A 12,757-nucleotide genomic window follows, 5' to 3' on the forward strand; every position below is an offset into this window, starting at 1 on the left:
CTGAGGCAAATCACAAAATGTGGGAGTGTTTAAGTGCATGGCACTGAATTCAGTACCCCAGCGAGACATAAACACATGCACACACACATACACCCTATAATGACTCAAAAGTTTGCACCAGTTCATTATGCCAATTAAGGTATATACTCCCTTTTATTTTATTACCAAATTTACCAAAAAAAATAATATTCTGTGAAGGTACATATAGATTTAGAGTCCATCTCTAAGATTTTTATGTCAAGTATTACAAAATAATATTAAAACTCTCAACTGGGAAATACTCATTTCTTTTAGAGATACTTTATGCCTGTACTGGGGCGATTTAACTCAAGGCCTGGATGCTCTCCCTTAGCTTTTCCACTCAAGACTAGTGCTCTTACCAATTGAGCCATAGCTCCCACATTCTTTCTCTTTTTTAGAGAGGGTAACACACCAACTTCACCATTAATGGATGAAAGTCTTCAGCATTTAGAAAGACTGATATTAAGAACACCACACATCCAGGTGTTGGTGGCTCACTTCTAAAATCCTAGCTACTCAGGTGCCTGAGATCTGAGGGTCACTGTTCAAAGCCAGCCTGGGCAACAAAATCCATGAGACTACTCTCTCCACTTAACCACCAGAAAACAGGAAGTGATGCTGTGGCTCAAGTGTTAGCCTTGAGCTGAAGAGCTCAGGGACAGACAGTGCCCAAGCCCAGTGTTCAAGCCCCACACCCCCCCCCACACACATCCTGGCAGGAGAGCCTGACCTGCCTTCTCCTGGTATCTCTTCCCATGACCAAAGTTGAAGTGAATCCTAGTATTAGGCATTTAAAATATGATGTTCATCCACAGGACAGAGTAGGAGAGACACTAAAACTTATAGGCACAGGAAGGAACTTCCTGAACATAGTCCCAGGGGCACAACAGATAGGGAGAGTCTAGATAAATGGGACTACTATAAAATAAAATGTTTCTGCACAGCTAAAGACATAGCTAAACTGGAAAAACAGCCAAACATATGGGAAAGGATCTTTACCAGCGCAGCAACAGATAAAGGCCCAATATACATCATCTACAGAGAACTGAAGAAACTAACCCCCTCCAAACCCAGTAAACCAATTATTAAATGGGCAAAGGAGCTAAAGAGAGACTTTACTATCTCTGTAATCTTATCTGAGTATATTGGAAACCATGTATACTGGTATTAGAACTAGGAAATTGAAAGGGAATACCAAAATTGAGAGACACAGGGTAAAAAAGGAAAAACAACTACAAAAGCAATACTTGCAAAACTGTTTGGTGTAAGTGAACTGAACACCTCATAGGGGGAAAGGGAAAGGGGGAGGAGAGAGGGGGGTATGAGGGACGAGGTAACAAACAGTACAAGTAATGTATTCAATGCCTAACGTATGAAACTGTAACCTCTCTGTACATCAGTTTGTTTGTTTTTTTTTGTTTTTTTTTTTTTGCCAGTCCTGGGCCTTGGACTCAGGGCCTGAGCACTGTCCCTGGCTTCTTCTTGCTCAAGGCTAGCACTCTGCCACTTGAGCCATAGCGCCACTCCTGGCCATTTTCTGTATATGTGGTGCTGGGTAATCGAACCCAGGGCCTCATGTATATGAGGCAGGCACTCTTGCCACTAGGCCATATCCCCAGCCCTGTACATCAGTTTGATAATAAAAATTTGAAAAAAAAAAGAGAGACTTCACAGGAGAAGAAATAAAAATGGCAAAGAAACATATGAGGAAATGTTCAACATTCCTGGCAGTAAAGGAAATACAAATAAAAATAACCCTGAGATACCACCTCACTCCAGTTAGAATGGCCTATACTCTGAACTCAGGCAACAACAAATGCTGGAGGGGATGTGGGGAAAGAGGAACCCTTCTCCACTGTTGGTGGAAGTGCAAATTAGTACAACCACTTTGGAGAACAGTATGGATGTTCCTCAAAAAGCTCAGCATAGACATACCCTATGACCCAGCCACACCACTCCTAGGCATGTATCCTGAACAACAGGTCTCAGGATTTTAAAAGGACATCTGCACATCCATGATTATCGCTGCACAATTCACAATAGCCAAAACATGGAAACAACCCAGATGCCCCGCTACAGATGAATGGATCCAAAAATTGTGGTGCCTATACACAAGGGAATACTACATAGTGACTAGAAATGATAAAATATTGGTATTGACAGGGAAATGGTCAGAACTTGAGCAAATAATGTTGAGTGAGACAAGCCTATAACACAGAGAACAAAGGGGCATGGTCTCCTTGATACATGACTGTTAGGATTGGGGGAGGGGGAAACAGTAGAGACCAGGTCTGTGAAACAAAAAACTTCTTGTCAAATGGTATTTCCACAAGTTTGGGTCAGTGATCTTACATTATGTATCTAAAACCAAACAACTACTCAACATAAAAGGTCTAGAATAGACCTATCAGTGGATCACAATAGCTCAACAGCTATATACACATGATTATATAAGACAAGGATAAGGAAAAACAACTCCAAGAGAAAGACACACGAGGACTTCATTGTTGACATTACATTTAAAGTTCTAGGTGAATTTACTTTGGCATACACCACGTGGTTACTGTATATGATTTTGGTACACTGGGTATTGTACATATGCCTACCTGATCTAGGGAAGGGAAAGAAAAATGAGGGTGTAAGATATCACAAATTATGTTCTCACTGCCTTATTATGTAACTGTACCCCTTTTGCACAACGCCTTGTCAACAAAATTTAATTAATAAAAAAATGTAAAAATAAAAAAAGAAATGAAGGCTCCTAACACTTGGGCCCAGAAATGCAGCAAATCAAAGAAATTTTGGACAAATGGGACTGCATCAAACTGCAGAGCTTCTGCACGGCAAAGGACATAGCTTGCAAGATAAACAGAAAGCCCACATATTGGTAGATCTTTACCAGCCATACAACAAACAAAGGCCTCATATCTAGAATATTTGCAGAACTCAAAAAATTAAATTCCTCCAAAACAAATCCTCAAAGAACCAATGGCCCCCTCAACAAATGGGCCAAACACCTAAAAAGAGACTTCTCTGAAGAGGAAATGAGAATGGCCAACAGACACATCAACAAGTGCTGTACATCACTGGCCATAAAAGAAATGCAAATCAAAACAAAACTGAGACTCCACCTCACCCCAGTAAAAATGTCCATTATGAGGAAAACTAACAATAACAAATGCTACAGGGGTTGTGGCCAAAAGGGAACCCTACTACATTGTTGCTGGGAATGTAAATTTGTTCAGCCACTCTGGAAAGTGGTATGGAGGCTCCTCAGAAGGCTAAACATAGAGCTCTCCTATGGCCCAGCAGCCCCACTTTGGGGTAGCAAGACTACCCTAAAGCCACCAGCGCAACTAAGTTCATCGCAGCACAATTTGTCATTGCTAAAATATGGAACCAACCCAGATGTCCCTCAGTAGATGAGTGGATCAAGAAAATGTGGTACATATACACAACGGAATTCTATGCCTCTTTCAGAAAGAATGATATTGCCCCATTAGTAAGGAAATGGAAGGACTTGGAAAAAATCATACTAAGTGAAGTGAGCCAGACCCAAAGAAACATGGACTCTATGGTTTCCCTTATAGAGAATAATTAGTACATCTCCACGATAGACATATTAAAAGATCACAGTAGCTCAATAGCTATGCCTGTATGAACACATAAGATAATGCTAAGCGAAATGAACTCCATGTTATGGAAGTGAGTAGTATATCATTGCTGTAATTAATTCCAACATACCATGTGAAACCGTACCTTTTCTCCCCTCTGGTATTCTCTTCCTGTGGTTTTACTCCTGCGATTACTGTAACTGATCTTAGTACCCTGGATACTATATAGACATGCACTGGAACTAGGGAAGGAAGGGAAAGGGAACACCAAAACTGAGAGACAAAGAACAAAAAGACAAACCATTGCAATAATGATCCTTACAAAACCAATTGGTGTAAACCAATTGTACAACTCATCGGGGGGAGGACACAAAGGAGGGGTGAGACGGAGCAAAATGAGGGAGGAGGTAACAAGTTGGATAAGAAATGTACTTGCCTTACATATGAAACTGTAACCCCTCTGTACTTCACTTTGATAATAAAGAACAGGAAAAAAAAAAAAGAAATGAAGGCTCTCGCTCCCCACCCAAGAATACTGAATTAGACCCTGCATTTTAATGGGTCCTTCGTGAGTCATATGCAATTGAAGTTTGAGAAGCACTGATCTAGTTAACACCTGTGTGTATGTATGTGTGTATACACACACATATATGGCACTCCTGTGTGATTTTTAATCAGATGATTAAGTAATTCATGCTCTCCTAAACCTATTACTTGGTTTAGATTGACACAAGTACCCTGTAATGGCATAAACCTTCATTACCTACTCCCTATCAAGTGTGCTAATTTTGCCTATAGTTCTACAGTAAAAGTCTTAGTCTCTTTTCTACATGACAACTGTAGCTCTCCATACTTTACAGACTCTTATTATTTCTTACTCTTTCAATTCTAGGTTAAACATTCATCTTTTTAATTCTTTTGTATCCTGGTTACTCATGCCTAAATAGGAATTTTCAATGTACTTTCTTTAGCATAGCACCTTTAAAAATATAGTTTTATAGTTTATCAAACCTATACTGATGAAAATAGGAATTTTATCTCTCTTAGAAACTTTTCTTCTGTGACAAATATCTAAAATAGGATCAATTTTAATTTTTTTCTTAAATGAATACTCCACTAGAATCTCCATTTGCATTCACATATGCTGCTACGAAGTCACACTTCCATCCTGACTTGCATAGATTTTGTGGTTTTGATACATATATATGAGAAGAAGGTACTTGTGTGAAGTTACTTTTTTTTCCCTGCTGAAGTTCAGCCTCTCCAGATGTTAGGGATTTTTTTATTTTGTTATCTGGTAATTTTTTTGTTGTTATATATAAATGTCAATTATCTATTGGTGTTTTCTTTCAGGCTACTAATAAAAATTTATAATATAAACAAGAAAAAAAGAGCCACCAGGACACCTTCTACAAGTTAAAATGATCTAATAATCAGCAGTCTTTTGAAATAGTTACTAACTTACCTTTAACAGATCACAGAAATATTTCTGCACATGATATAAAGACTTTGGATATATACTGGCAACAGGACTGACTGTGGCTGACGTTAAGTTGGCTTGCTCTCTACTAGGTACCAGACATCAATATTTCCTCTGTGAGTAGCACAATCCAAAATTTTAAGTAATTTGTTCTAAAGTTGGTGTTAATCCACTGATCTAGTTCATGGAACTTACCTTCCTTCTGTTCTTGGAAATAAAAATCTTTTACCATCTCTAGCTTTGAGCACTGATCCTTTTTCTTTTAATAGTATTTATTGCTCTGGCTTTTAGATAAATTTATGCTTACATTAAAATTTACCCATATTGCTTGCCTCCTCCCTTGGAATGAGGTACAAGTACCAGTATAGATAGTATTGTCTGATATGCAACATTTTCATTTATCAAAACAAAATCATCTTGGCAAAACAGCTTTGATTGCCAAAGGCATAAGTCTAAACCCTAATGAAAACTACTTAAGCAGGAGAAGGAGAATGTATTTGCTCATGTAATTATGCTGTGGTAATTATGTTATGATCAAAGAAATATAGAGCTAACCAAGGAGGCTGAAGTTCCAGATGTCAATAACATTAATAAGTTCTTTTCCCTCTTTGCTCCTCCCTTCCTCCCCCTATCTTTCTTTTTTCTCCTTCACAATGTCTACACTTTTGTTCCTCTCAAATTGTTTAGACACTTTGACAGAATGGAGCACATGACTACTGGCATTTTGTTAAGCATGGCTTTCCAATTCATGATACACTCAATATTATGGTTTCAAAGGTGAGAAACGTATGTAGTAGTCATGACCAATATGTGCATCTCGGACCAGTCACTGGAGCTAGGGCATTTTACCATTTGGTTGGTGAGGCATAAACCACGTGACCAATTTTGTGTTTGAAAGTTGGAAGATATTCTTTACCCTCACTCATACCCACCACACTGGCAGGGTAGTTTCCCTAAAGGAAGAGTGGGGTAGAGGGCCAGTCCCATAATAAAAGAACAAAAAGTGCTTAGATTTATAAACTGTGATCACCATTCTCTTCACTAAGAAAAAAAAGCAAGTATCAAGTAGACATTGACAGTCTATAATTTCCCATTGTGAATCCCTCCTGCAGTTTGTGCATTTTGGCATCAATCTCAGCTTAAAAGTTAACATCAATGTAGGTTTAATTCAGACAAAATAATATAAATATGAGACGTAATCAATTAAAATCATTTGAGATAATTTGAAGTAGACTTGGGATGTGATTATAAAATATATACAATTTACTCTCCTAATTTTTTATTTTTTTATTTTATTAGCTTAAATTATTTGGTCATTGTGATATGTACAAGATGTATATAATATACTTTGATCAAATTCACTTATCTAAGTTATTCTTTCTTAACCTCTTTCCATTCTTCCTTTCTATTTTTAACAGTTCTCACAATGTTTCATTACGATATATGTATATGTATTTCACATATATGTGTATATACATATACACTTTATATTTATATATATATATATATTTTTTTTTTTTTGGCCAGTCCTGGGCCTTGGACTCAGGGCCTGAGCACTGTCCCTGGCTTCTTCCCGCTCAAGGCTAGCACTCTGCCACTTGAGCCACAGTGCCGCTTCTGGCCGTTTTCTGTATATGTGGTGCTGGGGAATCGAACCTAGGGCCTCGTGTATCCGAGGCAGGCGCTCTTGCCACTAGGCTATATCCCCAGCCCTATATTTATATTTTGATATAGTACTTTTTATAGTAATCACTTCTTGTTCCTTTCTCTTTTTCACTTCGTTACCAACTGTCCTCTCCTCTCCAATAGTTTTATTATTAGTTTTTGGTCTAGATTCCATACATGAGCCCCTAACTTTTTAGTTTGAAATAGTTTTCAGATTTTAAAATAGTCACAAAAATAATGTACAAAACCCTTTTACACCTTTCACTCAGGTCTACTAGAGATGTGCATTTATGTGACAACATACAATTTTCTGAACTAGACCATTAAAATAGTTGCAATACTATTTACTAAGCTTAAGGTCTTCAGATCTTTATCAAAGTCTTACAAGTGTTGTGCAGTCCACTATTCAACTGGAACTTCTCATTGCATTGGTGTATGTTTCCTCTAATCTGGTATGTTTCCTTTATCTTTATTTGCTTGTTGTTGACCTTGAAACTTGTGAAGTGTACTACCCAATCATTTCATATAAAATCCCTCATTTTTGCCAGGCACTGGTGGCTCACGCTTATAATCCTCCCTGCTTAGAAGACTGATATCTGAGGATCACAATTCAAAGCTAGCTTGGGCACGAAAGACTATGAGACTCTTATCTCCAATTAACCAGCCTTGAGCACAAAAGCTCAGGGACAGCACCAGGCACTGAACTAGAGCCCCAGGACCAATGCGCTCATGCGCGCGTGTGCGCGCACGCACACACACACACACACACACACACAGATTTTTAAAAAAATTTATTTCACAAATGGATTTCATGATGATGTCTTCTCACCTCCTTTTTACATTTTTTTCTTATTTTTATTTTCAAGGTGAACTACAGAGTGGTTACAGTTACATACATTAGTAATGAGTAAATAGTTTGCCCAGCTTGTTACCCCTCCCTCATTTTTCTCCCACCTTCCCACCTCTCCAATTCCATCCCCTCCGAGTTTGACAGTTTACAACATGTTGTCTTGCAAGTATTGCTGTTGCATTGCTTTGCCTTTTACCCTTTGTCTCATCATTTTAATGTTCCCCTTCCCCTCCCTAATTCAGACAGACATATAAACTACCCAGGGTACCAGAATCAACAACTGGGGCTAAATCATAGTGAATATGAACAGAAGAAAAAAATAATTTCACATAGTATACTGAAAATAACAACATCAATGATAAGCCAGCTGTTTCCATATTTTAAAGATCATTTCTCTTAACATTATCTTATGTGATCATAAGTCCCTAGCCACTGAGCTATTGTGATCATCTGCTAGGACTATCCTAGACATATACTAATTACTACTAGTAAGGGAGGCCATAGAGTTTATGTTTCTTTGGGTCTGGCTCACTTCACTTAATATGATTTTTTTCCAAGTCTTTCCATTTTCATACGAATGGGGCAGTGTCATTCTTTCTGACAGAAGCATAGAATTCCATTGTCTCGTCTCCTTTTGATAATCTTTTATTGCACTCTCCCTTCTGGCCAGCTCTCCTCTAATGGTTCCTTCAAAAAAGAATATTTGAATTATAAGCTTATTTTCAAAATGTTAATTCAAGTCCATAATGTAGCAATATCATTTACATGAATGTTTGCGTTTATGACACTCACTGTATAGTATCCTGTGTGTCAAAAGATTACTTTTTCAGTCTCATGGGTTGATTTCTTGCTGGTTATACCTGAAATCAATATTAGATCACTTTTAACCACAATGAATGCTTATTTTCCCAGCTTTCTCACAGCTGTTTTAATGTAATCTCTCACTTAAACAATAAGTAAATTATTTTCAGAATTCATTTGATAGAGGTGAGAAACAAAGGTAAAACTAAGTATCATTAATTATTTATCCCTCTGTGGATAAATGCCTGCTAGTAGGAAAGCCCGAGCTGACCAGTCATACAGCCGCTGCTAGGAAATGTAAGCACACCCTACATCTCAGACACTTGTCATCTGTTCGGCCCTCCCTGGATCATGTGACCACCCAAAACTGAAAAGGGAAAAGAAAAGTACTAAGGTATAACCAGTCTAAAGCACACTATTTTAATTTTTTAATGGGCAAGTGCAGTAAGAATCAGTGTATCTTGTGTATTTTTATTTTGTCAGACATAGAATAATGATTCTCATAATCCAATGGAAATCTTATGTATATTGACATTTCACTGCAAGCTTCCAGAAGGGTTGTCAGTAGATCCCATTTTCTACTCTCCCAATCTACTATAGCTAAATACCAAGTGCCATATAGGATATAATTTATACGAAATGTGATTATCAATTTGGACACTTTATCTAGAAAGTCTCAAAGAAAGTAATTACCAGTTCTTAAAAAAGTAAAAATAGCCAACAAAAGCCATAGGCTTCAAAGTATTTTATTTTATTTTTTTTTTTTGGCCAGTCCTGGACCTTGGGCTCTGGGCTGGAGCACTATCCCTGGCTTCTTTTTGCTCAAGGCTAGCACTCTGCCACTTGAGTCACAGCGCTACTTCTGGCCATTTTCTGTATATGTGGTGCTGGGGAATCGAACCCAGGGCTTCTTGTATAGGAGGCAAGCACTCTTGCCAGTAGGCCACATTCCCAGCCCCTTCAAAGTATTTTTAACCTGACATATAATTGGTTACCTTGTATCAATGGCTAGTAGCTCTTGTTGTTCATGACAATCATTTAGCAGCATTCAAATAATGATGTAATGTCCCTAAACCCTGAAATTTTTATTTTATTGGTAATATAGAACATACTGGTTATCATGGGGTACCTTATTGTTACACATGAACCAAAATTATTTAACCATCACATGCTTGTTATGTCCTTCTGTAGGCACAGACTAAGCCTAGATGTAAAATAAAACAGATAACTTAAAAACTCTTACACTTCAATGACTTTCATATTTTAGGGAAAGTGAAATATCCATCTGTGATTTTCTCTTGATTATCTCAATTCTGTTTCACGGTAGGTGGTCATGTCAAAGAATTCTCAGTACCTTACAACATATAGAAAACTCAAAGCTATTCAAAGTTAATTTTAATGATATAAGAAATCAAAGTATCAGTCTGAATTCAATAAATGTGAAATGAAAGCTAAGTGAAATGAAGAATTAAGGTTGTTGCTTAGCCATTTCCCTTGTTGAATCAGAATTGTTATAGACATAGCCACAAGAGTTGAAATTCACCACACCTTACCCTTTGTAGATCTTATAAAGATTAACTGGAGAGACAAAAATTAAGAGAAAATTAATCTTACTGGTGTTTCTAACTTATGCCTTTTCCATTTTTATTGAGAAATGGTGGTTGGGATCATGACTTGTTGATGAACTTAGTGTAGCATACTTTTCATTATTTGGTGTTAGGCATAAAACATGTTTAATTTATTAAGATCACTAATGATGTTCTAGAACATTCTCTCTGCCTTTAGTTTCTGGAACAGGGGATAAACTGCTGCTATTGTTCATGCTTAGTGTTTAAAGACTAAAGAAATTCAAGTCTTCTGATTTTATTTCATTATAAAATCTACTGGTTCCTACAATTTAAAATGTACTATTTTCTTTTGAGGTTTTTAGCAAATCATTATCTACTATGGAAAAGTTTGACATTTTGCATTTCTCTAACGTGCTTTTCTTCTTTTTGCTATAATTGCATGTGTGTGCGTGCACCTGTGCACACACGTGCACAAGCTCATACGTGCAATCATCCTGGGGCTGGGAGGGGCTAGGTACCTTTCCTGAGCTTTTGTGTTCAAAGATAGTGTTCTACCACTTGAATCACAGCTCCATTTCTGGCTTTGTTTTTCCTGGTGGTTAATTGAAAATAGGAGTTTCATAGACTTTCCGGCCAATGCTGGCTTTGAACTGTGATTCTCAGATAACAGGATGAGTCACTGGCACTAGCTTTTTTTTTTTTTTTTGGCCATAGTTTATGAGAAATGCTTATCAAATTATATTCTAGCCCTTTTATTTTCATTACTATCCTGTTAATTTCCTAGAGATTATTTTTTATGACTGTTCCATTGTCCATTTTCTTCTCTTATGGTTGAGATTGTCAAAGCCAGATTTGTGGGGATTGCTTTTTGGTGTTTATCTTGAAGTTTTTCTTCGGTATGTAGTCTATGGACTTTTGGTCTGTTTGGGGTTGGCTCCATCTCTCACAGTAAAGGCATTCTTTGATCCTCATATGATCCTTAGTTGTTGAACCATGTTTAAGCATGAGGTAAGGAAGGATGTGACCATCTAAATGAGTACTGACAAGTATGAACTTTGTCAAGAGGGTTTGCCATGTGAATGAGCTCGGAATACCAGAACTGAATCTCATAGGATCCATACTAACAACAGTACCATAGTTTTTAATGCTTCTCTCTTTGCTCAGTCAGATTCTAGAGAGAAGATTCCTAATTTACTGTTTGAAAGGAGAATAAGTGGCTGCCAGAGGGAAAGAGGAGAACCTCGAGTAACTCGTCATTCAGTATGCCTCATTTAATTCCACTTAGTTGGAAGCCTCCTTCTCCTGCTATTTCTGGAGAATTCCTGCCTTTCTTTTTTAAGGAAGACACCTTTCACCTTCCACTAGGGCTGAGAACAGGCTGGTTTTGTTGGAGTTTTTGTTTTGGTTATTTTTTGTTGTTTTTGTTTTTGCTTTTTTTAGCCAAGGGAAGTGGTGTTTTTGCTTTTTTTTTTTTTTTTTTTTTTAGCAAAGAAGAGTATGAGGAGGCCCAAGCAGCATTGCCTTTTTTTTTCTTTATTGTCAAAGTGAAGTACAGAGGGATTACAGTCTTATCCATAATGCAGTTGAGTATATTTCTTATCCAACTTATTACCTCCTCCCTCATTTCCCTATCTCCCCCCTCCCCCTGTGCCTCTTCCCCCATGAGTTGTACAGCTGGTTTACACCAAATAGTTTTGTTAGTATTGCTTTTGGAATGGTTTGTCTTTTTATCTTTTGTCTCTTGATTCTGGTATTCCCTTTCCCTTCCCTAGTTCCAAAATACATCTATACAGTATCCAGGGTACTGAGATCAGTTATAGTAATAGCAGGAGTAAAACCACAGGAAGGAAATATAAGAGAATAAAAAGGTATGGTTTCAAAGGGCATGATGAGATTAACTACAACAATGATATACCACTAATTTCCATAACATGGAGTCATTTCGCTTAGCATTATCTTATGTGTTATGGGCATAGCTATTGCGTTATTGTGATCTTCTGCTATGTCTATCCTAGAGATGTACTAATTATTCCCTATGAGGGAAACCATAGTGTCAAAAGCCCCAGAAATGCAACAAATCAAAGAGAGGTTGGACAAATGGGACTCATCAAACTGCAGAGCTTCAGCATGGCAAAGGGCATAGCTTGCAAGATAAACAGAAAGCCCACAGATTGGGAGAAGATCTTTACTGGCCATACAATGGACAAAGGCCTCATATCTAAAATATGTGTAGAACTTAAAGAATTAAATTCCTTTAAAACAAATCCTCAAAGAACCAACTGCCCCCTCAACATATAGGCTAAAGTCCTAAAAAGAGACTTCTCTGAAGAGGAAATGAGAATGGCCAACAGACACATGAACAAGTGCTCTATATCACTGGCCATAAAAGAAATGCAAATAAAACAACACTGAGATTCCACCTCACCCCAGTAAGAATGTCCATTATCAGGAAAACTGACAGCAAATGCTGGAGGGGTTGTGGCCAAAAGGGAACCCTACTACATTGTTGCTGGGAATGTAAACATGTTCAACCACTCTGGAAAGCGGTATGGATGTTCCTCAGAAGGCTAAACATAGAGCTCCCCTATGACCCAGCTGCCCCACTTTGGGGCATCTACCCAAAAGATTGCAAGCAAGATCTCACCAAAGCCACCAGCGCAACTAAGTTCATCGCAGCACAATTTGTCATTGCTAAAATATGGAACCAACCCAGATGTCCCTCAGTAGACAAGTGGATCAAGAAAATGTGGTACATATA

This window comes from Perognathus longimembris, chromosome 22 (assembly GCF_023159225.1).
Source record: "Perognathus longimembris pacificus isolate PPM17 chromosome 22, ASM2315922v1, whole genome shotgun sequence".
Lineage (NCBI taxonomy): Eukaryota > Metazoa > Chordata > Mammalia > Rodentia > Heteromyidae > Perognathus > Perognathus longimembris.